This window comes from Dendrobates tinctorius, unplaced genomic scaffold (genome assembly GCF_039654945.1).
Source record: "Dendrobates tinctorius isolate UK_male_01 unplaced genomic scaffold, ASM3965494v1 ptg000087l, whole genome shotgun sequence".
Classification (NCBI taxonomy): Eukaryota; Metazoa; Chordata; class Amphibia; order Anura; family Dendrobatidae; genus Dendrobates; species Dendrobates tinctorius.
Window position 1 is genome coordinate 9,379,359 of NW_027361755.1, and position 26,268 is coordinate 9,405,626.

At 42.4% G+C, this 26,268-nt stretch overlaps 1 long non-coding RNA gene across 1 annotated transcript; it reads left to right on the forward strand.

The window, feature by feature from the left end:
* The first annotated feature begins 811 nt into the window (after positions 1-811).
* Positions 812-25,538, forward strand: LOC141098161 (uncharacterized). Its single transcript, XR_012234166.1, has 2 exons — positions 812-3,778; positions 25,325-25,538. It is a non-coding gene; the product is annotated as an uncharacterized lncRNA (long non-coding RNA).
* Positions 25,539-26,268: the final 730 nt, after the last annotated feature.

Here is a 26,268-nt window from a genome sequence, read left to right on the forward strand (position 1 = left end):
CAGATTTCAGCCTGCACTCTGATGACATCTGAGTGCAGTCCGATGTTTCACACGCACCCACAGACTTGAATGGGTTCAAATTCAGGAGCCATTCGCAGCATGCTGCAATTTTTTTCTTTTCTTATACTGAATCGGAATGAGAAAAAATAGCAGATCTGCCCTGTATAATAATACAGGGCAGATCTGCTATTTTTTCTCATTCCGATTCAGTATAAGAAAAGAAAAAAATTGCAGCATGCTGCGAATGGCTCCTGAATTTGAACCCATTCAAGTCTGTGGGTGCGTGTGAAACATCGGACTGCACTCAGATGTCATCAGAGTGCAGGCTGAAATCTGCAGACTCAAACAACGAAGGATATGGAGAAATTAATTTCTCCGTTTTCTCCACGTGTGTTCTAATTTTCGCACGTGAGAGAATCAGATCACACTAAGATGAGACTGATCAAACTGTGACAGAGTTTGAGCTGAGTGTCATTACCATAATCACGCTGATTCTCTCGTATTTGGGAATCATTGCTCATATGACCTCGGCCTTGGCATTCCACTCTTTTTGCCGGTTCGTGAGGTCATCATCACGTGAACACTCATGTGATTGCATACCTTCTCTCTGAGTTCACTGTATTCTTGTAGGCATGTGCCAACTACTCTCAAATCACATGTGAGAAGTCATGTGACGACTGATCAATCAGCAAGCAGAGTGGAGTCCTAACAGTGGGAACATCATACAGTGCTAGGAGTTAGTGGCACAATACCTGACAAATATTAGTGCTGGCCATAAAATTCTTTTAATGTATGCAGAGACACAGATGTCTGAGCAATGGTATCATTTCAAAAGTTTTGGCATAGTCCTGAGCAAATTGACTTAATATTATTAATATTATTATTATTATTATTATTATTTTTCCATTGTGCAGGAAAAAGCCACATCCTCCAGTGATGGAAAGTAGTTATACAACTTCACGTTTATTAATTCCTTTTTTAAAGAATTATAAAGATGACAAACCACAGACCATCCAGGAAAAACCAATGGGTTTCAGCATTCAGCGTCAGTCATGGTGTAGTCAGAAACTGGTTTCCCATTGCGGAATACATATACGCCTAGGTCACATGGAGATTGGGAGCCAGGCCCACTGGCTTGTTGATTACCACATATACTATTAACATCAGGTGTAAGCTACAAACTGATAAGGCATGAAATGATGAAGCAGACTGTGTACTGTAAAATGAGGTCCTGTCTGGTATTGAGACCTCACGGGGTTCTTGTTTGCAGTTCTCTTCTGCAGGATTTTCCTTCTGAGGTCTCCCCCTGTAACCAGTCTGTATGCTTTTCTACCTGCTCTCCATCGCTGGAAGATTCAGCTTTTTTCTGCACCTGGGCGTCTCGGCCCAATGGTTTCATACTGTTGCTCCCAATGCTTCCAGATTCGGAGATCTGACTCTCCTTCCCCTCCCCTTGTTTCACATAGTATAACATTGGAGCACGTGCTCTCTGATCCATCATCGGCTATGTTATATTCCCATTATATGCGCTTCAGCCTGGTGCAGCGCCTGCCAAAAATTAGCCCTAGCCCGAAAAACTATTTAAGGTGTTTAAGTAGTTTTATATCATTTTATTAACAATTCCTTGATGGTACAGCCAACAAACACCATTTATCCAGTGCATATTAGCCTTCTATCATGTACACATATACATTTATATAAGTGTTGGTACTATTTATTTTCATTTAAAACAAGCTTGGTTACATCTACTGTCCCCTAAGGCTATGTGCCCACGTATGCAGAAAATTTCTGCATAAAAACAGGACTCCTTCCCAGAAAACACATGTTTTTATCCGCGCCTTTTCTGCTCGGTTTTTGCGTGCTTTTTGCACAAAAACGCACGTTTTTTATGCATTTTTTTCAGTGCGTCCCCAGACACACAGAAAATAGCCAGAAATGCAGAATTTTCAGCGAAATTAATGAGCGTGCTGCGCTTTTTACCGCAAAGCGTTTTTTTTCACGGAAAAAAATGCATCAATATGCACAAAAAGTGCAAAATGCATTAAAATGAATGGGAAGCTGCTTTTAAGCGTTTTTTGAGCGGATTTTTGGGTAAATCCGTGAAAAAAAACGCGAAAAAAGACGCAACGTGTGAACACAGCCTTACAATGCCTTGCCATGGTTTCATGTCAAGGAGTGTTCTCAGCACAAGTTTATTTGACCAATTGATAACAGACCAGCACAAAACCCCATACACAGTAGATAGCTGTTGGCTGTAAGAGGATCGATCTTTTAGCCGGCAACTGTGTCTCCCAAAACTACCAGGCGCTCTTCTGTTCTCTATGAGACGCCTCTGGTGGAGGCTTACCTCCCCAGAACCAAAGATCCGAAACTGGAGATGCCAGAACATTTTATCCTCTGAGACCTTCTGTTGGGGGAGAGTCAAGAATATCCCATACAACTCAAACTGTTAGCTCAGCCCCCCTAAGGTTCGGCCTAATTTAGTCTAAGAAGTGGCCCCATATGTTATGTGTTATTTGGTTCCTCCATCTATTTCATTAGACTGTTCATATAGCTTCTGTGGTTTAAGCTGATTGCACATCGCCATAATATGGCCACAATTTAGCGTTATGAGTGACCATAAGACCCAACCTCTACTGTACCACATGGGGTCCGGGTTGCTGCAATACCGAAGGTAAAATGTGGCCAAACTACAGCTATGGTAAATGCTCCTTATAAAAAGTCAAAATTACTGTATGGGAAATTTTCTATTTTCATTACAGAAACCCAAAATCTAGTTTTGGGAATGTCAGTATATGTCCCTTTTGTGTTTCATTAAATGTTTGCTGTACGTGTTTTCTTTGGTAGGTATTTTTGGGAAGAGCAAAATAAGATGATGTCTATTTTTATGCAATTCAATCAGATTAGACATATATTTATATGATTTCCTGTTTTATGTGTTTATGGTTTCTTTGCATTGCTATTATATTCTTATTACATGTTTCATGCCTGTATTACTTACCAGAACTGCCTTTAATAAAACCTGACATTTCACATTTTAAATATTTGTTTTAGAAAAGCAAAATATAAAGATTAAATGGATTTTACAGAAGAGTTGTGTGCCTTGTCCCATCTGATCACCTGTTATTTTTCCTAATTGTACTTTAGAATGAAATGTGTGCTTACCGATTTGTATATTGTTAATGACATAAATGTATTTTTAATTTTAGGAACATTTATTTTTTCGTTTAAAATCAAAATATCAGGGCCATATTCACACATAGCGCAAATGTTTTTCTTGCTGCATTTATCAATGCCCACTCTGCGTTTAAAGACGCTATTGAACTGTGCATTTTTGCTTCGTTAGGATTCTATGGCGATCTTAAAAAAAAAAAAAAAAAATGCAATGGTTTTTTTTAGTGTAGAATATTAGCTTGTCTGCACTATAAATTAATTAAAAAACCGCTGCGTCAAATCTGCACCAAAACCGCATGTAAAACTGAAAACCATAAAGTGCCAGAAGCACAATAATCAGAGCAGATTGCTAGAGCATATTTTGGGGTGAAGATGTGCAGAGAAAAATGCATTTATGCTATGTGGGAACATGGCCTTCCAGTTTACAGATATGTAATAATAAGCAGAAGAATAGCTAATAAAAAGTACGGTATGTCAATTATGTTCCGTCATTCTGTTGCCTATTCACATCCTAATGAAGGTGTCCCTTTCTAGTGGGATGTATAAAGTCATCTGCTGGTTTCCCCATATTAGCGATTCTACCTCAAGTACAGATGCAATAATGGTGAGTGAGCTAGCCTGGTGCATCAAATCAGCTCTCTGCATAGTAGGCCCTTACTGACAAAGCCAATTTGGTACTTAATGACCAGGTCAATTTTTACAATTCTGACCAGTGTCAATTTATGAGGTTACAGCCCTGGAATGCTTCACCGGAGGATCCCACTGATTCTGAGAATGTTTTTTTCATGACATGTAGTACTTCATGTTAGTGGTAAAATTTCTTCAATATAACTTGTGTTTACTTATGAATTTTGCCATTTTCAAACTTTAAATTTTTTGTACACTTAAATCAGAGCGTGGTGTCACACAAAATAGTTAATAAATAACATTTCCCACATGTCTGCTTTGCATCAGCACAATTTTGGAAACATCATTTTTTTAGGACGTTTATAAGGGTTTAAAGTTGACCAGCGATTTCACATTTTTCCAGCAAAATTTACAAAACCATTTTTTTAGGGACCACATCACATTTGAAGTGAGTTTGGGGGTTCAATATAGCAGAAAATACCCAAAAGTGACACCATTCTAAAAACTGCACCCCTCAAGGTGCTCAAAACCACATTCAAGAAGTTTATTAACTCTTCATGTGTGTCAAGGGATCCTTCTCTGATACCACACAATCAACAGATCGAGGGAAGTGTGAACAATCCCAAGACCTTTATTATAGGCAAAACTAAAAGGTCCATAAACAATCCACCACACTGAGGATACAATAGTCCAGAACACGAATGCAGTTCAGTAACAGGATGAATGTCCAAGGAGATGAGAGTCCAATAATCCAGAAGACAGGATAAAATAGGTCCATATGCTTCCCCTTCTCTCTGACGTGCTGTCTTCACACGATCATCACCACACAGGGTGAACAGCTCCTGTCTTCCCGAGCCCCCTCCTTATGTCCCAGGGTAGTCAAACAGGTTAGGTAGGTTTTCAGGCCTCCCAGACCTGACAAAGGTGCCTTGGGGATTAAGACACTACAGGGGGTTCATCAAGAGGCATAGATACAGTCAAGCTGCAGACAGTAAAGGGGGTTTTACACTAAGCGATATCGCTAGCAATATCGCTAAAACGTCACCGGTTTTGTGACGTTATAGCGATATTGCTAGCGATATCGCTATGTGTGATACTTACCAATGACCGGCTCCCCCGCTGTCCATCGCTGATCGCGCGAGAATGTCCGGCTCCATTTCTCGTCATCAGCTTCCTGCTGGGCTTCCTGCTGTGATGACGAGCGACGCGTGGAGGTGGGCAGGAGAACGTCAGGATCGCGGTGTGTGAAAGGTGAGTATCGTGCGCTGCGTCGCTGCTGCATCGCTGTGAGATCTTTCTGTGTGAAAGCTCACTAGCGATCATTTAGCGATGCACCAGCGATCCTGACCGGGTCGGATCGCTCGTCGGATCGCTGGTGCATCGCTAAATGTAAAAGGGCCTTAAGGGTACCGTTACACTATGCGATGCACCAGCGATCCCGACAATGATATGGATCGCTGGTGCATTGCTAAGTGGTCGCTAGTGAGCTGCCACACAGGCAGATCTCACCAGCGACATAGCAGCGGTCGGGGGGTCGCTACTTACCTGTCAGATGCGGCGATCCTGACATCCTCCGCCCGCGTCCACGCGTCGCTCGTCGGTGCCACAGTAAGCCCAGCAGGAAGCGCCCGACGAGAAATGGTCCAGGACGTTCTCGTGCGATCAGTGACAGACAGCGGGGGAGCTGGTCGGAGGTAAGTATCACCTGTAGCGATATCGCTAGCAATATTGCTGCTGCGTCACAAAACCAGTGACGTTACAGCGATATTGCTAGCGATATCGCTATGTGTAATGGGCCCTTAAGTGAGCTAATTCAATTATCAGATTTTGGAAGGTAATTGGAACTCTAGACAATATGGGAATACACGGAATGATACAGGGCAACAGGAGAACACTATGGAAATCCGTAAAATATAAATAGACACAAAACATAACATCACGCCATCACAAGGTGCTTCACGAAAACAAGCAATGTGGAAGGAACCAACACATCCCTAACCACAACCCTAACCTCAAACCTAACCCTATCACACCCCTAACACTAATCCCAACCCTAGCCGTAATCACATTCCTAACCCTAGCACAACCCTAACTTTATCCCAAACCTAGCTCCAACCCTAACCCTAGCCCAAACTTTACCCTTAGCCCCAACCCTAACTTTAGCCCAACTCACTGAGGCCCAACTGTAACCCTAATAGAAAAATGGAAATACATTTTTTTATTTTATTTTTGCCTATGTAAGGGGGTGATAAAGGGGGTTTGAAATACTTTTATTTTGATAATAATAAATAATTAAAATTTTATTTCTATAGCGCTGACATTCTGCAGCACTTTTAGAGGGGACTTGTACAGACAATAGACATTACAGCATAACAATAGACACATAGATCAAAACAGATACCAAGAGGAATGAAGGCACTGCTCGCAAGCTTACAATGTATGAGGAAAAGGCGAGACACGGAAGGTAGATGGTAACAATTGCTTTTGTTGTTCGGACCAGCCAAAGTGTAAGAATTGGGTGTTTGTTCATGTAATGTAGCATGAACAGGTTATCAGCTTATGTATGTAACAATACAAACAAAGAGGGCTATTAAATCCATAAAGCATGTGAGAACATGATGCGAGGAACCTGGTTATGGTAAAAGATTTTGATTGGGCAACACAGGGATAGTTAGGTTAATGCGGTGAGATGGTAGGCCAGTCTGAACAAATACGTTTTTAGGGCACGCTTAAAACTGTGGATTGAAGATTAATCATATTAACCAGGGTAGTGCATTCCAAAGAATTGACGCAGCATGTGAAAAGTCTTGGAGATGGGATTAGGAGGTTCTGATTATTGAGGATGTTAACCTCAGGTCATTGGCAGAACAATGAACACTGGTAGGGAGGTAGTCTGAGATGAGGGAGGAGATGTAGGGTGGTGCTGAGCCATTTAGTGTTTTGTGGGTGAGGGTAATAAGTTTGTAGTGGATTCTGGAGTTGATGGGTAACCATTGTAATGACTGGCACAAGGTAGAGGCATCGGTGTAATGATTGGTGAGGAAAATGAACCTGGCTGCAGGATTCAAGACAGATTGGAGGGGGGAGAGTTTGGTAAAAGGGAGACCGATTAGCAGAGAGTTACAATAGTCCAGACGAGAATGAGTAAGAGAAACAGTAAGAGTTTTTGCAGAGTCAAAAGTAAGAAAGGGTCGAATACTAGAAATTTTTTTGAGGTGCAGATAACAAGAGCGAGCCAGTGATCTGATGTGGGCAGTGAATGAAAGCTCAGAATCAAGTATGACCCCAAGACAGCGGGTATGTTGCTGGGCTGGGGAGTAAAAGTGGAATAGTGGAACCACACACGGAAATGGCAATGTTGGACATAGGTACATTAGTAGAGGGAGGAAACACAAGGAGTTCAGTGTTTGACAGGTTCAGTTTCAGATAGAGGGAGGACATGATGTTAGAGACAGCGGTAAGACAATCACCGGTGTTTTCTAAAAAGGCAGGCCTCATATCAGTAGAAGTGTATAATTGGGTGTCATCAGCATAGAGTTGGTACTAGAAACCAAATCTACTGATTGTTTGACCAATAGGGGTAGTATACAAAGAGAAGAGAAGGGGGCCTAGAACCGATCCTTGAGGAACTCCAACAGTAAGGGGAAGATGAGAGGAGGAGGAGCCAGCAAAAGATACAGTGAAGGAGCGGTCAGAGAGATAGGAGAACCAGGAGAGAACGGTATCCTTGAGGCCAATGGAGCGGAGCATAGTGAGGAGGAGCTGATGATCCACAGTGTTGAATGCTGCAGAGAGATCCAAGAGAATTAGCATGGAGTAATGACCATTAGATTTAGCTGTTAGTAAATCATTAGAGACTTTAGTGAGGGCAGTTTCAGTAGAGTGTAAAGAGCGGAAACCAGATTGTAGAGGGTCGAGAAGAGAGTTATCGGAGAGATAGTGGATAAAAAGGTAGTGAACCAGGCAGTTCCAGGAGTTTAGAGATGAAGGGAAGATTAGAGACAGGTCTATAGTTAGCGGCACAGTTTTGGTCGAGGGATGGTTTTTTAAGTAATGGCTGTATGATGACATGCTTAAATAAGGATGGAAAGATACCAGAAGAGAGAGAGAGGTTGAATATTTTTGTTAGGTGAGCGGTGACAGCAGGGGAAAGGGACTGGAGGAGATGTGACCGAATGGGGTCACTGGTGCAAGTGGTCAGTCGAGATGATTCAAGGAGCCTGATTACTTCTGTGACTGGTTCAAAGTCAGAGAGTGAGCTAGATGCAGTGGGGGAGGGAGGACAATGCATGGTATGAGGGGATTGGGAGATAATTTCCTGTCGGATATGGTCAATTTTTTCTTTGAAATAATTGGCCAGATCGTCAGTGCGGAGATCCGTGGTTGGGGCCTGCACTCTTGTGTTGAGTAGGGAATGAAAAGTGTCAGAGACGTTTCGGGTTATTGGATAGTGAGGTGATGAGAGTGTTGAAATAGGTTTATTTGGAGAGGTGAAGGGCAGTGTTGTATGTTTTAAGCATAAACTTATAATGGATGAAATATTTGGGTAGATTGGATTTTCTCCACAGACATTCGGCGACGCACCTGGAGCACTGCTGCAGGAAACGTGTTTGCAGCGTGTACCATGGTTGTCACCATCTGCGCTGTATCGTTCTATGTATAGGAGATGCAGATTCATCCAGGGCACTTTGCAGTGTTTTGTTGTAATGCTTCATTACAGAATCAGGACATGAGAGGGAGGAGATAGGGGCCAATGATGACTGCAAGTTCTTCATAAGTTTCTTCTAGCATCATTCTCAAGAAGACTCATGGCTGTACTAGCTCAAAAGGGTGCTTCTACTCAATACTGAGCAAAGGGTCTGAATACTTATGACCATGTGCAAAAATGTCTGCTTTTTTCTGTCATGAGGGGTTGCAGAGTGTATTTTAATGAGAAAAAAATGACTTTTGAAGTTACCAAATGGCTGCAATGAAACAAAGAGTCAAAAATTTAAAGGAGTCTGAATACTTTCCGTACCCACTGTAGCTATTTCACAACCTCATGCACAGAACTCTTCTGGGTAGTACAAAATCCAAGATGTGTCAAACTTTCAAAGACATGTCTATCGTTTTCTTCTGAAATCCCTGCACCTGCACTTGCAGTATTAGCACTACAGAACTTTGTTATTGTCTAGGATTAAAAAAATAAAAATGGACTGATTTACCTGCAGACCGGGTGAATGCTTATATTCCTTCTCTTTGAAAGTTTGACAAAGTAGCATGTATTTGTGAAGTGTAAAGGAAATGATACGGTTTTCTAAATATTTTAAAAATATCAATCTGAAAATCATGTATTTAACTACGCCCTAGTCTCAAGTATTTACAGCCTCTAAGTATCCGTAACAGGTTTTCCTTCAAGATTACCATCATTTCCAGCAACTCTGACCAGCTTCCCTGTCCCAACATGATGTTGCCACCACCATGTTTGACGGGGATGGTGTTTTCAGGATGATGTGTAGTTAGTTTTCTGCCACACTTAGCATTTTGCATTTAGCCCAAAAAGTTCTTCTTTGGTCTCATCTGACCAGAACACCTTTTTCCACATGCTAGCTGTGTCCCCTGCATTACTTTTTGCAAACTGCAAATGGGACTTCTTATTGCTTGCTTTAAAAAATGGCTTTCATCTTGCCACTCTTCCATAAAGGCCAGATTTGTGGAGGATTTGACTCAGGCTGGAGTCAAATACAACGTATAAAAATACGGTCCATTTTACACCGATGAGAATCGCAGAATGTTCCCTGAAGAATGATCCGTATATCATCCGTGTGCAATGCGAGGACTTGTTTTCTCGCATTTAAGCATCCGTGTAACATGCGTATGGCATCCGTACGGGCTTGCAAAATGGACATATAATGGATCCATGGCCTCAAATATTCATGAAAACATATACAGTCTATATATATAACACAAGAGAAAATGAAACAGCACAATCCAAAATCTTCAGGTGCACAGGCCTCCCAAGCAATTATCCCAAAAGCCAAACTTCACATATGAAAAAACTGAAGGCAGCACTCCTTTTCAAAGAGTAAAAAATGTGGTTTTATTTCAGACCCACATGGTTGGCGACGTTTCGGCTCATGCAGAGCCTTTATCAAACAGTGAATCTAATACATCTGTACATATAAATAGGTATTTTTCAAGTGCTCCAATTAATTTACAAATGTACATTTCACATAATTCACATTTTCATATTTATTTATCATATACAGTGATTACATAATATCTTCCATTGCATAAAGTGCATTGTGCATAAAGTGCTTGCAAAAGACTGTGTTAATCTTACAAAATAGTATTAATTGCATTGTTAATCTCAAGATAGTGCAGCTGTGTACATATCACAAAAACAATCACTTAATTCAGGAATCCACAGCACACATGGAGGACGCCATCAGTCATCTCTGGCATTCATTATAGTCTACTGCGCATGTCTCTCATTCACATAATGCCAGTAATAACACCATGGCCAATCATATATCTTGTGTAGTATTTCACTCAGTGCGTTTTCCCCGTGCACACTATGCAACATCTCAGTGCCATCTTGGAAGAGTCTTATGATCATGATTCACTATTTTTTTAAATTGCACACTAAATAAGTGTTTTTAATTCTATTATTCATGCCAAATGATACTTTTCAAGTTCCAACAATGACTTCTATTTCAGTGCTGTGCATATATATGCCAATATTCCTATTTAGTAAAACCTTTGGGAATTTTTTATTTTTATTCAGGTTTGCCTGACGGTCCCTTATTCAGGTGACCTCCTGCAACCTCATGGATACCTCAGGTGACTCCTCAGTCTGCCAAGACCGAGGTGTCTCATCCAAGGTCCATATTAATGTATATTAAGCAATTCCATATCATGGTCTATTATTAGATATATGTTGGCCTATGGTTGTTATCACATAAAAAAATGCAAAAAATACAAAAAACTACAGCAGCACTCATCCTCCATATGTTCCTATGTCTCCATCCGACGTTGTGCAATGTGTATCTAAAAAGAAGGATAAACAAGTTATAATTTCATAAATAATTATCCATCATAAATAAAAATATCAAAAAACTTTCTACACCGTTTAGATGAGTAAAGTATAAATCAACAGTATCTCAGGGATTAAAAGACAGAGTGTAGCTTGAAAGCAACCTTCAACCCCATAGGTTTTAATGTATTTAATTCATATTTCCACTTTAGTTCTTTTTGTTTCAACATACGCTCCCTGTCTCCACCTCTTCTCTGTACTGGTAACATATCTAATATTCTAAATCTCAGATCTTTCTCTGTATGTTTTAACTCTACAAAATGTTTGGAGACTGTTAGATACATCCTTTTCTTTCTTATGGTATATCTATTCTGATTAATGTGCGTTTTGAAATCGCATGTGGTTTCCCCAATATACCACAGATTGCAAGGGAATTGCAGCAGATAAATAACATTCTGAATTACACGTAAAGAAATGTTTAATTCTATATTCTTTTTGTGTAATAGGATGTGAACAAACTCTTCCTTTCACCATCAGAGGACAGTTAACACGTGCTAAACAAGGATAGCATCCCTTTCTTTCCTTACCTGTCAAAAAAGTTTGTTGCAGATTTTTTGTTAATGGACCCACATCCGCTTTAATAAGAACATCTTTTATATTTTTGTTTTTTCTGTATGAAAAAAGTGGTGGATTTTGAAATTCATTCACATTGGGGGGACACTTATTCAACATACTCCAATGTTTCCCCCACTTTCTTCCGCAAAAGTTGATACAAATGGGACCCGATTCATTTCACCCTTAAAAATTTTAATTTCTAACAAATTAAGTCTCCTTAATTTGTTAACCTCACTTTTTGTACAATCCAAAAGTTTTCTAGGATATCCCCTACTACTAAATTTCTTCACCCTAATATCCATAACTTCATTTACTTGGTTTTCATCCTTGACTATTCATTTTACTTTCATCATTTAGCTGCGTGGAATGGATTTGATCATACTACGTGGGTGTTGGCTGTTAAAAAGTAATAAATTGTTATGATCAGTTTCTTTCACATAGAGAGTGGTTATTAATTCCCCACCTCTAAGTTCCACTAACACATGAAGAAACTGCAAAGTTTCACTTGAAGATACCAATGTGAATTTGATTGTCTCACCCAATGTATTCATAAATACATGAAACTGTGTGAGCTCATCCTGGGTGCCCTTCCATAGGAAGAAGACATCATCTATAAATCTCCACCACACCAACATATGTCTAAAGTGGTGGGATACATAGATGAGGGCCTCCTCCATGGCACCCATTACCAAATTTGCATATGAGTGGGCCATATTGGCCCCCATAGCTGTCCCTTGCCGTTACCCGTAGTAACGGTCTCCAAACATAAAATAATTACGCCTTAAAATAATATTCAATAAATTTAATATGAATTCTCTCCCATCAATAGATATTTTCTCAATTTACAACTACCTCTCTTTTGCTTGTGTTCCTCAATTGTGATCTATAGAGGTGTACAGGGAGATCACATCAAAATATGCTAATATCACACTCTCTCTCTATTGTACCATCTCCAAATTTCTCAAAAAATCTGAAGTGTCCTGTATATAAGACACCAGATTTTTAGCCAATGGATTTAAAATTTTATCCAGGAACATCCACATAGTGCTGAATAATGAATCCACTCCAGACGCTATGGGGCGTCCCGGTGGGTTACTTAGTGATTTGTGGATTTTTGGTATTATATATAGCACCGGGTTTTTAACCAACAAATAATCATACAATTACGGTACTGATTTATTACATGCAAACTCAGTGCATTTTCTAAACAACTTTTATCTCTCTCATTTCAAATTTAGCATGATTCATTGCCATGTAGCTTCCCTGCCCTATGTTCTACATGGAAGTTGAAGTCTTGCAGGGCTAAGAACCAGTGGGTGACCCTAGCATTTTTACCCTTTGTTTCCCTCATCCATCTGAGTGGGGCATGGTCGGATATCAACCTAAACTTACATCCCACCACATAGTACCGTAATGTATCCACTGCCCACTTTATGGCCAAGCACTCCTTCTCTACGACTGAGTAATTCCTTTCACATGAAGATAGCTTCCTACTCAGAACTGGATGCTCCTCCCCATGTATCTCCTGGGAAAGGACTGCTCCTACCCCTGAAATCTGAGGCATATGTCTGAAGAACAAACTCTTTCTTAATGTCCGGGGCCATCAGAACGGGTTGCTTACATAGAGCCCCTTTCATTTCTTGGAAGGCTGACTCTGCCTCTTCGGACCATCTGACCATTAATGATTTTGTCCCCTTAAGAAGATCAGTTAGAGGTGCAGCCACCATGGCAAAGTTTGGGATGAACCTCCTGTAATATCCCACGATCCCCAGGAAGGCTCTAACTTGGTTTTTAGACAAAGGTCTCGGCCATGTTTGAATTGCCTCCACTTTACTGATTTGGGGTTTTATTTTGACTCCACCCACGACATATTCCACGTACTTGGCTTCTTCTTTACCCATGGCACACTTCTTTGGGTTTATTGTAAACCCTGCCTCCCTTAGAGCATCAAACACTGCTTGGACCTTCTCCAAGTGACTCTCCCAGTCCGGGGTAAAGATGATGGTATCATCCAGGTACGCAGTGGCGTATAGTATTATGAATGGGTCACCGAGGAGGATGGCAGGAACAGGCTAAGCCACCAGAGAGGTTGGTAACTAAGCAGATTGCAGACCCCTGATCCTATCCACACAACTAGCAGTAGCCGTGAAGCGTTCCTACAATGCCCTAGACACTTTGTCACAGCCGGAGGACTAACTAAGCCTAAAGACAGAAAGATGAAATCTAAACTGCCCCGGAGCAGATCCCCAAAGGAATATACAGCCCCCAAACACATATTGTCGGTGAGACACGATGAGACACAAACACAGAGAACAGACTGAGCAAATGGTGGGGCCCAAGCTGTCTAGACAGGACAGGACAGAAAAGATACTGTCTGCAATCACGTACAAAACCCTGAAAAAGTCCAACACTTCTGATATACAAAAAACCTCAGCACTCTGGTATAAACTGGCAGCAAAGCAAAAAGATACTAACATAACAGGGGACTGAACAAGCTGCAACATATGAAGCAGGGCCCAGCGCTGCCCCCAGCAGGGAGCACGCTGAACCCTAGCAACAAAGCAGAAAGCAAAAAAAGACACAATCAGATTAGATGCAAAGGATTAGCAAAAGGATCACTTAGCTGAACCATGCAGATCAGGCAGGGGACAAAAGAACTCCAAATGCACACAGAGGAAATCACTAGCAACCTCCAAGAGCAGCCAGCTCAATTTTATGCTCCCAGTCAGTAATCCCAGGTTCCCAATTATTGTCATCAAGTGGAGAACTTCCATCCACCTGGCCAGCTCCACTACTCTCAGTAACCATCAGAGGGAGCTTTGGCTCAGAACTTCGAGCAAGGGAATTCACAAGAGTATAGCTTATGAGGTGCAAGGACTCTATCCATAGTCCTCTGGAAGGTCGTCCGAGCTCCCTGCAGGCCATACGGCATTCGGACATACTGGAAGCATCCGTCTGGTGTAGAAAATGCTGTCTTCTCCTTGGCTTCCTGTGCCATGGGGATCTGCCAGTATCCCTTTCTCAAATCTATGATGGTTATATATCTGGCGGGCACAAGTCTTTCGATGAGCTCATCAACGTATGGCATGGGATATACGTCGAACTTGGAGACCTCATTCAGCTTCTGATACTCATTGCACAATCTCCACTCACCATCAGGTTTTGGGACTAGGACAATCGGGCTCGACCAGCCACTCTTGGATTCCTCAATGACACCGAGCTTCAATATGCGCTGCACCTCCTTAGAGATTACTTCTCGACGGACCTCAGGAATTCGATAGGGCTTCACATTCATCCGCACATGTGGCTCTGTCCGAACTTCGTGCTCAACAACCTTTGTGCACCCTGGCAACTCCGAAAACAGGTCCTTGTTCTTCTGGAGCAACTCCTGGCACTGCTGTTTCTGGGCCTTCGATAGCGTCTCCGCTATAGTAACTGCTCCAACCTCACCTTCTGGGTTTCCCAGCAAGCACGGAGTTACCACTGGCTCTCTTTCTTGCCATGGCTTGATGAGGTTGACATGGTAAAACCTGGTTTGATTTCCGTCTTCCTTGTTGGTGAATCTTATAATTTACCTCACCAAGCTTCTCCACCACCTCATATGGCCCTTGCCATTTGGCCAAGAACTTGCTCTCCACTGTCGGAATTAGCACAAGAACTGGGTCTCCCGGATTGAACTCCCTCACTCTTCCTGACCAGTTGTAGACCCTGACCTGAGCATTTGGTGCCTGGAGGAGATGTTCTTTCACGATGGGTATCACCTTCACAATCCTCTGCTACATCAGTGCCACATGCTCAATGACGCTTCTGTGGGGCGTGACTTCAGCTTCCCAGGTTTCCTTGGCTATATCCAGGAGACCTCGTGGATGTTGGCCATACAGGAGTTCAAAGGACAAGAACCCCGTGGAGGCCTGTGGAACTTCATGGATGGAAAACAGCAGATACGGTAAGAGACAGTCCCAGTCTCTACCGACTTTCTCGATGGCTTTTCTTAACATTCTCTTCAGTGTCTTGTTAAATCTCTCAACCAGGCCATCTGACTAAGGATGGTACACTGAAGTCCTCAACTGGGAGATTTGCAGGACCCTGCACAACTCCCTTATCACCTTGCTCATAAAAGGTGTCCCCTGGTTGGTCAGGATCTCCTTCGGCAAACCTGTCCAGGAAAACACATGGACCAACACGCAGGCTATACTCTTCGCCGAGGAATTTCTCATGGGAATTGCCTCAGGATAGCGTGTAGCATAGTCCAGGATGACTAATATATACTGATGGCCCTGGGCTGATTTAACTAGGGGACTGACCAAGTCCATGTCAATTCTCTCAAATGGTACCTCAATAATGGGCAACGGTATAAGGGTGCTCCGTAAGTGAGAGGTGGGGACAGCTAACTGGCGTAGGGCAGGACCTACAATAGTTTACTATTTCCTGGTGACACCCAGGCCAATAGAATCTCTGCACAACCTGTTCCTGCATTTTTTCCACCCCTAGGTGTCCCCCCAAGATGTGTGAATGGGCCATGTCCAACACTTTTCGTCTATAAGGGCCTGGCACTATCAATTGCTCTACCAACTCCTCCCTTATTTTTATGACCCGATATAACAACTCCGCCCTCATCATAAAATAGTAAAATCTGGTGTCAGCCCCCGGCTCCTGTGCAACCCCATTAATGACGGTGACATTGTTGAAGGCTTCCCTCAGAGTTGGGTCCCTATGTTGTGCAGTCCCAAAATTCTCTCCAGCCACCCCTAACTCTGGAATGTCAGATACAGGAGACACTTCCTCCTCATCCCCTGCAAGGACACAAAAAGGAAACCCATCTGCCTCAGGTTGTGGTGATACCTCATTAGGGTTCATTGGTTCCCTACTCTTGCTAGCAACCTCAGAACCTCTTCCCCACAGATCCCAAAACAAACAGAAATCCCGGCCTATAATTATAGGGTGCAGCAAGTCCCGAACGACGCCGACTTCATGGGACTCCTTGCCATGCGCCGTTTTAATGTCCACTCTGGCCATAGGGTAGTCCTTTGCATCACCATGTATGCACTGAACGCCGACCTTTCTCCCCGGGAGTAGGTTGAGAGGAAAAGTGGCCACTACTGCTTGACTGTTCACCTTCACAGGACACGCTTGAGGCCCTTCAGTAGGTGGAGAGTTCACACTGAAGACTGGATATGCATAGTATGAACTACAGCATCCCATGCTGCAATCCATCTGCTCAGTGGCCTGGGGACAACAGGCAGCTATATGTCCTGGCCCATGGCACCTCCAACAAATAACATCACCCGTGGAGACCTTGGGCACTGCTTCCCCCGCCTCTTTTGACTTTGGATGCCCCACCCCTTTTTGGGACTTTGCCCCTTGCTGGAACCCCCAATACGGAATGGGCTGCTTCCCCAAGGAGCCTTCCATCCCCTGGTAACTCTTGACCAGTCGACCAGTTCATCGGCATTCTGGGGATCACCCTGGGCAACCCAAGTCTGTAGGGGTCTCGACAGGGAATGCACAAACCGTTACATCACCACTCGCTCTACCATCTGCGCAGGCATAGAAGACTCTGGCTGCAGCCATTTCTGGACCAGGTGCAACAGGTCGAACATTTGGGAGCGAGGCGGCTTGTCCCGGTGATAGGCCCAGCGGTGAACTCGCTGTGCCCTGACAGTCATTGTCACCCCCAAATGTGCAAGAATCTCAGCTTTTAGTTTGGGATACTCCTTGGCGTCTTGCAAAGTCAAGTCATAGTACGCCTTCTGGGGCTCCCCCGTCAGGAATGGCACCAGTACCTCTGCCCACTAAGCTGGCTGAAGTTTTTCCCTTTCAGCCACTCTCTCAAATACCGTCAGGAAGGCCTCAACATCAGTCGCAGGGGTCATTTTCTGCCATGCGCGTCTTACCGCCTTCCTGACGTGAGTGTCATCATCCAGACCTGGGGTTGGGGCGCTCATCCTGCCCTGGATTGCAGTTGCCAGAAGCTGCCTCTGCTGCCATTGCTCCTGCTGGCTCTGTTGTATCTGTTGCAACAACAGCCTGTTGGTCTCCTGCTGCTGTGACTGTGACTGGACCAGGTGTTTCAGCAGGTCCTCCATTTTTCCAGGCAATGCTTGCTGGCTTGCTGCAAACTTGACCCAGGACATGCAGTAACAGTCTCAGGTCTCTGCTGGGAATGTTGCCTGCACGTCTAGCACCAATTGTAGGGATTGTACTCCCTAAGATGCAACGGGTGGCAATCAGGAGGCACGTTCCTTTTAAAGTTCATGGGGTTTATTGCTTCACACAGCCACATAACAAAAGAGAACAAAAGAAATAGCCTTTAGCTCAGGCAAAACAGAGTACAAATGTCCAGTACTTTAGGCTCAGTCCTGGAGCCTCAACACACATAGGAGGCTTCCTCCTCCCCACATACAGCCCTGTGTTAAGTAGTAGTCTACATTATATGGGTATAGCCACACCCACTAACCCACCACCTGACTAGTCACGTGACTGTGACATCACCACATATCCTTAAATACATATAGAAGAATGGTGACATCCCTTAGTGCTTGCGTGCACTAAAGAAAACACTTTGGGCTACATCACAGAGACAAGCCATCTCTGAGACACATACCTCCCATCGACTATACAGTGCTGTGCAAATTAATTGGGACAAAGCATTTTTTAAGTAAAATCGTAAGTTGGTTACCAGTCAGTGATTCAAACCAGTTTTAACTGCTTTGAACAGGTGTGAGTAACTGTTCAAAGCAGTTAAAACTGGTTTGAATCACTGACTGGTAACCAACTTACGATTTTACTTGAAAAAATGCTTGTCCCGATTAATTTGCACAGCACTGTTTGACCCTTAGCCATGCCACACACCACTTTAGACATGTGTTGGTGTGGTGGAGGTACATAGATGATGTCTTTCTCCTATGGAAGGGCACCCTGGATGAGCTCACACAGTTTCATGAATTTATGAATACGTTGGATGAGACAATCAAGTTCACATTGGTATCTTCAAGTGAAACTTTGCAGTTTCTTCATGTGTTAGGCCTCTTTCACACTTCAGTTTTTTTCATCAGTCAAAATCCGCAAAAAGGATGGATGGCGGATCCGTTTTAGTACTGATGACAACGGATGCCACCTGTCCGTTTTTTTGACGGATCTGACAAATGAAGAATTTTAAAGGAATCGCAGCCTGGAAAAGGAGAGAGAGAGAGAGAGAGAATTTTTTTTTTGTTTGTCCGGCACCCAGAAAGAATTTCGGGTTAAATGAGTGTCTGGAGGATCCGCCAGAGAAAAAAAACGTTGCAAGCTCCGTTTTGAAATCTTTGAGGATGGTGACGGACAGCAACTTTTGGCGGATTCGAAAAAAAAACGGATGCAACGGACGGCAATCCGTCACAATCCACCAATAATGGAAGTCAATGGGGAAAAAAAACGGATCCTCAAAAGAAAATTGAGGATCCGTTTTTTTCAAAACCTGGCGGACTGTGACTGATTGTAAAAAACTGAAGTGTGAAAGAGGCCTTAGTGGAACTTAGAGGTGGGGAATTAATAACCACTCTCTATGTGAAAGAAACTGATTGTAACAATTTATTACTTTTTAACAGCCAACAACCATGTAGTATGATCAAATCCATTCCACACAGCCAAATGATGAGAGTAAACTGAATAGTCAAGGATGAAAACCAAGTAAATGAAGTCATGGATAATATGGTGAAGAAATTTAGAAGTAGGGGATATCCTAGAAAACTTTTGGATTGTACAAAAAGTGAGGTTAACAAATTAAGGAGACTTGATTTGTTAGAAATTAAAAATTTTAAGAGTGAAATGAATTGGGTCCCATTTGTCTCAACTTTTGCGGAAGAAAGTGGGGAGGTTGCAAAAATTATAAGGAAACATTGGGATGTACAATACAAAATAATATTGTGGTACCGTGTTAGCCAGAAAAATAGATGTAAATACTTATGTCCCCCCACAAAATTGAGAAAAGTATTCAAGGAGTGATACCCAATGCCTGATGAAGGGGCCTTCTGAGCCTTGAAAGCTTTAATTTCTCTGGTTAGCCAATAAAGGTATCACTATTTGAATACTTTTCTCAATTTTTGGGGGGGACATAAGTATTTACATCTAAGGAAACATTGGGGTATGTTGAATAAGTGTCTCCCCAATGTGAAAGAATTTCAAAAACCACCACTTTTTTCACACAGAAAAAACAAAAGTATAAAAGATGTTCTTATTAAAGCGGATGTGGGTCCATTAACAAAAAATCTGCAACAAACTTTTTTGACAGGTAAGGAAAGAAAGGGATGCTATCCTTGTGTGATGTACTGTGTATGATTCATATAGCGCCTTGTGCTTGGGTGCGAGGAAAACACAGGAGACACAGGTGTGATTAGGAAGGACTTGTATTACTTCATACAAGTAAGCAAAAGGGTTCACACAGTTTTGCAGATACAAAGGCAGGAGACACAGAAGGCAAGAGTAACCTTTAAGCACAGCAGAACTTCCACAACAGGTTCATGGTCTCTCTCTGTTACTTCCCTTGCAACTGTGGATTTAGCAGGCAACAGGTTTCCAGTGTCCACAAGTGTTCCCAAGTTCATCAGCAGCAGATGGCTGGAGTACCAAGTCCAAGGCTTCCAGGAGCAGGTCACAGGCTAACTGCAGACTTGATTCTGATTGCTCAGCTAAGGCTGCTTAAGAGGCAAGAGGGAGAGAATCAGGGTATGTGCACATGTAGTGAAATCTGCTGCGTTTCCGCAGCGGTTTTGGCTCTGCGGAAACGCAGCAGATTCTGCAGCGTTGTACAGTACCTTTATTTTCAATGGAAAAAAAAATGCAGTGCACATGCTGTGGATTTTTCTGCGCGGTTTTGCTGCGGTTTACAATCCGCAGCATGTCAATTGTTTGGTGCAGAAACTCTGCAGTTTTACACCTCATCCATTATGAGGTGTAAAACCGCAGGGCAAAACCGCAGGCAAAACCACAGATAAACCGCAGGACTTTTGTCCTGCGGATTTACCTGCGGTTTTCTTTCCAAAATCCGCACACCCAAAAAACTACGTGTGCACATACCCTCAGGGCGGGAACATGAAAGCTGGAAACTCCATATTAACTGAGGGCTATATAGCTGCAGCAAGACAGAAAGCAAAATGGCCGACGGAAAGACTGAGTTTCAAAAAACATGTCAAAAGAGACTGAGAACCTTACACCTTGTTTAGCATGTGTTAACTGTCCTCTGATGGTGAAAGAAAGTGTTTTTTCACACCCTATTACACAAAAAGAACATAGAATTAAACATTTCTTTACGTGTAATTCAGAATATGTTATATATCTGTTGCAATGCCCTTGCAGTCTGTGGTATATTGGGGAAACCACGTGCGATTTCAAAACGCACATTAAACAGCAAAGATATACCATAAAAAAGAAGAGGATGGATCTACCAGTCTCCAAACATTTTGTAGACTACCGCTGACGTCACTTAGGCTGCGCAGACTCCCCGCCTGACCTGCGGTGAACTGACAGCGTGGGAAAATGTTCAGAAACTTTCCCACGCTAATGAGTTCATGTCCGGTCAGGTCGGGAGGCTGCGCAGGCAGTTCCACAGTCATTCCAAAGGGGTTTACACCCGGGTCGGTAGCATTAGCACTGCTCCCGGTTGTAAACTATTTAACTCATTGAGATGGATTGCAGTGTGGGACATGACTGTATGGCAGATAGGTATGGGATATTGATGCTTTTTTATTTTGGATTTTTTACAGGAGAACAAGGGCTTCAATTGGATTGGGAGTTAAATAAAGATGGCAAAAATGTGAGTTTATTCATTTAATTAAAAGTATTTTTTCTTAATGTGTGTGTTTTTTTAACCCTTTCAGACTAGTGGATTAATAATGGATAGGTGTCTTATTGACACCTCTCCATTATTAACCAGGCTTAATGTCACCTTACAATAGCAAGGTGACATTAACCCCTTATTACCCCATATGCCACCACTACACAGCAGTGTGATGGAAGAGGTTAAGTGCTGGAATTGGCGCATCTTACAGATGTGCCTTTTCTGGGGTGGCTGGGGGCAGATTTTTTTAGCCGGGGGGGCAATAACCATGGTCCCTCTTTAGGCTATTGATATCTGCCCTCAGGCACTGGCTTTCCCTCTCTGGTGGAAAAAATTGCGCGGGAGCCTACGCCAGTTTTTTCCGTGAATTAATCCTTTACTTTAACACCTACAGTTCCAAAATTTTACACACAGACACTACTAATATTAGTAGTGAGGGACATATATAAATCTAACCGATATGCAATGGTTTACTGTTTGTAAACCATGTCTCATATCCTGTCAGGTTCTGCAATGATTTTACAGATGCCGACAATTGAATCATCAACTATTCTGCTATCTATAACTCTATGAGATATATATATATATATATATGTGTGTGTCAATGACATATATATATATAAAGACTAATAAAGATTATTAAATACAGGTTATATATCTAATATATAAAGCTCAAAGTGTGCATGTATGTATGTATGTGTGTATGAATGTGTGTGTGTATGTCCGGGATAGACATCCGCACCGTCGCAGCTACAACCACAAAATTTGGCACAGTCACACGTCTGGACCCCGAAAGCGTCCTAAGCTATGTTGTGAGGTGAAATTTTAACCCTGCGCGTTCCAATTCACCAAACAATTTTGCCCCATCTACATACTGGGGAAAAAGTATGTGCGCGTCAAGCCCCGCCCCTCATTATGATGTCATAATGCCCCTATCTACATACTGGGGAAACAGTGTGTGCATATCAAGCCCTGCCCCTCATTATGATGTCACAATGGTTGCCATGGCGACGCTGATGTCATCATAGGTTGCAAGCCCCGCCGCTCATTATAATGTCATAATGGTTGACTATGGGATGGAGGATGTGTGATGGGTATATGGGCACTGGACTATGGGATGGAGGATATGTATGACTGGTATATGGGCACGGGACTATGGGATGGAGGATGTGTGATGGGTATATGGGCAATGGACTATGGGATGGAGGATATGTATGATGGGTATATGGGCACTCGACTATGGGATGGCGAATATGTATGATGGGTATATGGGCATGGGACTATGGGATGGAGGATGTGTGATGGGTATATGGGCACGGGACTATGGGATGGAGGATGTGTGATGGGTATATGGGCACTGGACTATGGGATGGAGGATATGTATGACGGGTATATGGGCACGGGACTATGGGATGGTGGATATGTTTGATGGGTATATGGGCACTCGACTATGGATGGCGAATATGTATGATGGGTATATGGGCATGGGACTATGGGATGGAGGATGTGTGATGGGTATATGGGCATGGGACTATGGGATGGAGGATGTGTGATGGGTATATGGGCACGGGACTATGAGATGGAGGATAATTATAATTTGTTATAACTAACCACAGTTAGTTACTATGCCCGGGCAGCGCCGGGCTCTTCAGCTAGTATATATATATACCAATACTATGTGTATACATGTATTCTATTTTAACCTGTCAGTGTGATTTTACAGCATAGCGCACTGAATTGCCGGCTTTTCTAAAGAACAACAGTGCGTTTTTCCTGCAAGTCACACGCGTGGTCCGTGTGTAATCTGTATTTTTCTCGCACCCATATACTTGCATTGGCTAGTCTCGGGCATAATACGGTTCAAATCGCAGCATGCTGCGATTTCACCAGCTCGTATAATACGGGCGAGAAAAAAATGGATGATGGGAGCGGCCCCATAGATTAACATTGGTCCGAGTGCTTTGCGATTTTTTGTCGCATAGCACTTGTCCGTATTTCTCTCTAGTGTGACTTCGGCCTCAGGCCTCTTTCCCACTTGCGTATAAATAATCTGTCCCATTTTCATCCAGTAGAGTGGGATGATTTTTTTTCTCAGTTGTCATCCATGTGCAGCCGGTATACAATCTTTTTTTTTTACTCAGTATCCGTAATATTCACATGTCATACCGATGGTCCGTATGTCAAGTGTTTTTTTTCTCACACCAATCCAATTTTGATGAGATATCGCAGCATGCTACAATTTTTTTTCTCATGCTGAATACAGCTAAAAAAAACAAAGATCTGCACTGCCTCTGAATAACATTGGTGTGAGTGTAAAGTGATTTTTTTTCTCTCATTGCACTCGCCGAGTTTACACACAAGTGGGTATGAGGCCTAATAGTAATAGCTACAAATATGAACCTAGCACTCAACTTAAAGGTATTTGTAAGGCGGTTTATTGTAGTACACGAAAAAGACGTTTCGGTCAATGTGACCTTCTTCAGTTACTACAAGGGTAAATATAATTATAAAACAAAACATCATATAAAACAGAAAAAATAACAAAGGAAAAATAGGAAAAAAAACAAAGAAAGGAAAACAGAAGTATATACAAACAATAGTCAAAATGGTCATACAAAAATAGGATAAATTGGTCGCAGATAACGCCAGGTATCCCACACTGCCCATATCTTCCAAGACGACTTCTACCTACAGGTACGTGGGACCGCAATGGGCTCCAATGTAGCGCCCCCATATGCAAATGCCTATATGGCGGATTTCGAGGAAAGCATCATCTATAAAAATGACCTCTTCCGCAACTACGCCATCATATGGAAGCGCTATATCGATGATGTCTTTTGCATATGGGGCAGCTCATTGGAGTCCTTGCTCTCTTTTTTTGACATCCTGAATTCATCCTGGCCCGGTATCCAATTCACCATAGGACACGATCTTTGGCGCATGAATTTTTTGGACACCATGGTCATTAAGGATCCCAATGGCTTCCTATCCACTGACCTGTATATTAAAAGTACAGACCGGAACAACCTCCTCCATTTTGAAAGTCTCCATCCTCCCTCCACCAAACGGGCAATACCTAAATCACAATATCAAAGAGTGAAACGTATTGTTACCAACACTGATACTAGAACTCTACGCCTGGATGAGATGACCAACAAATTTGTAGAAAGAGGATATCCCCCCTCTTTACTAGAAGCATCAAGAGATACCCCCACACGATCATAAGAGGGAATGACGAACCGCATTCCGTTTGTACATATGTTCCACCCCTTTGCCTATATTATCCACAAGTCCATTCGTAAAAATTGGCATTTACTTTCCACAACTCATCCTGATGTTCGAGAATTTCAAAAACCGTTTCTCCCCTGCTTTAAACGAGCACCCAATCTGAAGGACTCCCTGGTCAAAGCAGACATTGGCCCTAAATCCACTATTCACAAACAACGTTTTCTACATAAACCTAAAATGGGAACTTTCCCATGCCTACATTGTGTGCAATGTAACAATGTTCTCAAGGGAGATAAATTTGTACACCCCTATTCTGGCAAAGAATTTAAAATCTCCAATTTCTTTACATGTGATTCTGCTTATGTGATATATCTCATTAAATGTCCCTGTGGTCGCTTATATGTAGGGGAAACTTCACAACCTATACAAGATCGAATATCAAAGCACAAATACACAATTAGGTGCAAAAATCTTCTTCTTCCCATTCCCCACCACTTCATTACCCAGGGTCATAACATCTCACAACTTCGATTTCAGGTAATTGAACAGGTGTCACCTCCCCGACGGGGTGGTAAAAGGATCCTTCACCTCAAAAAACGAGAGGCATTTTGGATCCATACCCTCGAAACTATGAGCCCGAGAGGGTTAAATAGGGATTACGAAATATCAGCATTTTTGTAAAAAACTACATCTCAGATAAGCCCCTTACAAAATTAGAGTCAACACTCAGTGTATGTAATGGTTTTTTTTTGGGGTCCGACCTGTTTATTATGCTATTTTCATGTATATTCATTTTTCTAGCAGCCGTCTTGATGCCATAATATACTAACGTATTCCTCTCTTTCTCACAGAGTCGATTATATTAATGTGTTGGAATTGGACGCCACTGCTACAAGCCTATTTCTATCTATTTGGGATTATATAGCGTTATTTCTCTCCCACAAGTCTGCACAGCACAAATACTATCGATCTCAGCTTCTTTTGCCTCTCTCTTTATAGTTCTCCTTGAATATACTGCCTTTGTATGAATTATCACAATAAAGTGATTTAGTATATTTCTCTGGACCTTTGCACAGTGTCTCAATTAGCATAATCCCGACACCCAGGGACCATTGTCTGCTCACTCCCTCCCTGTTCAATGTTTTCTCTTGACCAGGCTATGGTCATTTATATGTTAATTTATATCTCTTGAATTCTGCTGTCCAATCTCCCTACCAACAATATATAGCATCCCCACACATAACCGCTATTATTAGCATGTGTTTCTCCACATTTTGAGCTGGTATTATGTCTTTCTTCTGGTGGAAAGCAAGCTCTCTGTACTGTGGATCCCACAGCCATATTCTTCCTGTTAGTCACTTCCTGTTTACTGGAGCTTACAGCTCCCATTGGCCGCCCACCACTAAATATCCCTCCCCTTCCCTTTTTAAACCTGCACGTTTGCCCCTCTCCTATATACTGACAAGGTAAATACTTAGTGCTGATATGTCCTATCAACAGGGGAGGTGATACTATTTATGCACACATTGCAATAATGCTCCCCCTCGCTATATCCTCCACAGCTCATTACCTTAGAGAGATCATTCTCCTCAGTAAGTACACTTTTTTTTTTCCTGCTACATGATTCACAACTACTATCATACGCTCCATTTCACAGCATCTTGCTTTTTAGATGCCTAAAGCACCATCGTCCTTTCTGATAGATGCCTATAAGCTCTACACAATCTATATACCACACGGTATGTTTGACATTCTTATGGATTGCTGCTATATATTTTCTATGGCTCTTTTTAAA